We start from the raw sequence: 3,937 nt of genomic DNA, 5'->3' as shown, positions 1-3,937 counted from the left end.
TTTGGCTGATAAGTTTACTTAATATCTATATTAATTGTTAGTGTTTGATAAGTTTTTTTATGCTTGAAAGTTAAAATAAAGCTTGAAAGTTGAAAGCTTTCCTGGGTAATTATTAATTAATTCAACATTCTTGCAGGTTAGTGTCGAGAAGCCCTCAGAAGCAGAGGACCACAATTCCTTTGAGAAAGCTTGAAAAATGTATCTAGGTGATTCACTTTAACAAATCAATCTGCACTTCATTATCTGAGAATCATTTTATGCTCGAACTTTGGTAAGACCTGTTATGCTAATTTGTTCCTCTGTTTTGTATATCCAGAGCAGGACATAAGTTAGAATATGTTATTTATCGATATTACTGGCAAAGTAGCTCTTGATTCAGGGTTGTCAACTGGTGGATTTACCGACTGTTTACTTCAGTATGGTGCATTGTTTGTTTATGGAGTTGATGTTGGATATGGCCAGGTAACAACCCCTAAATCCAAATAAAAATATCTTATCTGTGAGTATACCAATTCTCTTCTATTCTTGTTCAATCATGAGTTATAGTATGGTGTGAGTATACCGATTCTCTTCTATTCTTGTTCAAGTACTTGTCCAGTAGTGCCATAAGCATAAGTAGCATAGTAGAAGTTTGATTTGTGAAGAAGTCTAAATTAAGCCAAACAAATAATGGCAACTGCTTCTGCTTCTTCGTTGTCATTGTCCAAAGGATGTATAGGTAATATCCAAACTGCTTCTGTAATTCTCTCACCATTAATTTTTTTTTTTCCTTCAAATTTTAGTTTACAATTGTAGTTGGGGTCACTGTTAATCCTTTTTTTTTTTTTTTTTTTTTTTTGCAAAAAGACTGAATCTTATATTTGCTATGGATTTGTTGGCTTAACTTTGTTGTACCTGGAGTTATGCTTTAGGATCTGCACAATCTTTTTGGGTTAGCAGTTGAATTAGTGTACTTGGATCACATGCTATACTCTCACTAGGACCTATATGCATATGGATAAGCAATTTGAGACTAGGGAATGAGCTGAGCTAAAAGATAAGTTCTTTTTTAAGTGGCAATATATGTTTAGTTGCTTTCTGACATTGGAACTGAATGATAGGCTCTAGATGTACTGAAAGTTCTGCCTTGGTAAACATATTTCCGGAGTAGTCAGAATCACATTAATGTAAAGCATCCATTTTCTTGAATCAATGTAGGTCCTGACATGGAGGATTTGAAATGCGTTGCTGTACTACCATTGTACCATATATATGTTAATGTTATTCATTTTGAACTTCCCTACCTTGTATTTGCTTTATTCTGAATCTTTCAACCTGGTTCACTTCTGCAATTGTTTCTCTAGCTTGTCTTGAACAAATCTCAAAAACCTTTGTTCTTATCTTTTTAAGAGAAAATTTGCATTGCTTTTGTGTTATCATGTAAAGTTGGAATAGATATCTAGAAGGAAAATTTGTAATGCTTTTGTCTATTTCTCCTTTGGTTATTGTCACAGTGGTCCAGGCAGAGCTGGTATATGCACCACACCATTGCATTCCCACTTGGTTAATGTGGGGTTTGCTAAACTGTAGCTTCTTCCATATAACAGGAAAGTGACTAACTCACTGATTGATCTGGGAGTCACTAAGACTCACACCAAACCACATGTTCAAGATATAAAGTCACTAAACTACTATCAATTTAGGTCATAGGGAAGCGAGAGATTGCTCTTTTTGAGCTTTCTGTTTGATTACTCATAAAGTGAGAGAACAGGAAGATAAGTGCAAGTTGGGTTTTCAAGTGTGTAGTTTTGGGCTTTTGAAAACTAGGGAATCATGTCAGGGAAGTTATGTGCAAGAAAATTGAAGAGAGATTTTGTTTAATAAATTGATTGTGGGAAATAGTATGATCTTCTATCAATTTGATTCGAATTTGTAGTCTTAGCTTGAAATTCTTAAGATCAGCTTGAAAGTTGGTTACTGAAATTGAAGTATGAAAATCTCAATTGTCTTTGAAGCTCCAAATTTTATTCTATGCATTTATATTAACTAGTTTCAGATTTTGTATTCGATAATTGGGTTCTCTTTTTGTGTATAATTTTTTTTTTTTTTTTTTAAGGGATCTAGGCTTGTCTTTGGTGGATCTGGGTTGTTTCTGACTATGATGGGGATATCATCAGTAGGTACTCTGATCTAAACTTACATCTATCATGATTAATTATCTGCCATTTCTTTTCCCTTTGTAGTGTTTACATGAAATCTTTTTTGTGAATCTACGATATCATATCTAAGATCTAGTGTGTCCACAGTTTGAGTAACAATCTGATAGTATAATGTGGGGAAGATTTTGTTACTTTTTTATTGGCTTAGGGAGGGGGGGGGGGGGGGTTCAAAAGTGGTCTTGTTTTTATTATTATTAGTTTTAATATACTTCTGAGCACATGAGTGTTAAATTATAAGTAAGTTTTTTCCTTTTCTATTAATACTACAGAACTCTGAGGTTTCTCACAATAAGAGCAGTCGGTGCTTCTGCAGTTGTAGCATCTTTGGTTCTTCAAGGAGTTCTCCGTGGTTTTAAGGATACAAAAAACTCATCTTATATATCCAAGTTTTGTGTCCCTTTGTGCATGAACAATCATTTTCAAAAGATACCCAGTTGTTTAAGTGTTGTATTGAATTCTTTTTATATTTGTGCATCCCATTAATCGAGTGGGGAACTCAAACTCTAAATCACGAGAACTTAGAATTGTGTTGTTATTATCGATCATTTCAGGGGAACATGCTATTTAAAGAAGAAAATTTGAACTTGCGAAGGCAAAGTATGACAAGGTATTGTATGCATACTCTGCATGATTCGTTTTGGATTATGAGTATTTTCCTACAACAGTTGTTTGTTTGATCCCATTGCTACGTTGTCTGCTGCCTGTTACTAATTGATAAGCTGTAGGAAGTTATAACTTATAATATACCTTCATTTCATGGTCAATCCTTTGAGGAGTTGTATTATTGGCATGCAAGTGCCATTAACTCAGTTACAGCCATTCAATTTTTCAGATTATACAAGTTCTCATTGAAATCTTATTGTAAGTCTAAGAGTTTAGAGTATCCCAGGTTGCAGATGAACTTGTAGCAGAGTTTTCTGACCCTATCAATGGTGTTACATCCCCTGATCAGGTTTGATAACCAAACTGATGTGGTTCATTCTTTGGTTGAAATGCATGGTTCATTTTCTTTGTTAAATTTGCAATGTGGATAAATTTTTTAGTGTGGTTCATTCCTCATCTTTCTTTTTGGGCTAAATACTAGTTAGTACCCTGTGGTTTAGGTCCAAAATCAATTCAGTCCCTGGACTTCTAATTTCATCAAAAACACCCCTGCACTTTCAATTTTGATCTAATAGGTCCAATTCGTTAATATTCTTTCAAATAGTTGGATTATTTGTTGAAAAACTATTTATTTTTAATAGTAGGACTCACTCCTAAATTGACAATGCAGACCACCTTGACACCACATCATAAAATATAGGCCATATATGATCCACATTAACAAGTTAAATAACTCAATTGTCAGAAAACTAACAAATTGGACCTATTAGATCAAAATTGAAAGTGCAGGGGTGTTTTTGATGAAATTAGAAGTTCAGGGACTGAATTGATTTTGGACCTAAACCACAGGGTAGTAATTTGTATTTAGCCCTTTCTTTTTTGTCTTGATTTCTTTCTCTCTCTCTCTTTCTTTCTTTCTTTCTTACTTTCTTGTCATAGCTAATTGTTCATTCCATTTTATTTGCAGGAGAAAACAGAATATTTTGGCTACTAACATGATTTTGAGTAAGGCTAGTTTTTGCTTTGAAGCAAAGTTTGGTGTAGAACCTTTGTAGTTGGTTGCTAATATGTTTATAGGCTAGCCTTTGTAGGTTTTGGGGTTTTATTTTGTGAATTATGTAGAATCATGAATGAAG

The 3,937-nt window shown here is 33.8% G+C and overlaps 1 long non-coding RNA gene across 1 annotated transcript; it reads left to right on the top strand.

The window, feature by feature from the left end:
- Nucleotides 1–1,452: 1,452 nt before the first annotated feature.
- LOC133744780 (uncharacterized) lies at nt 1,453–3,937 on the top strand. The gene is made up of 4 exons (XR_009863436.1): nt 1,453–2,159; nt 2,750–2,805; nt 3,088–3,150; nt 3,769–3,937. It is a non-coding gene; the product is annotated as an uncharacterized LOC133744780 (long non-coding RNA).

This window comes from Rosa rugosa, chromosome 1 (assembly GCF_958449725.1).
Source record: "Rosa rugosa chromosome 1, drRosRugo1.1, whole genome shotgun sequence".
Classification (NCBI taxonomy): Eukaryota; Viridiplantae; Streptophyta; class Magnoliopsida; order Rosales; family Rosaceae; genus Rosa; species Rosa rugosa.
This window is presented reverse-complemented; position numbering and strand designations above follow the sequence as displayed.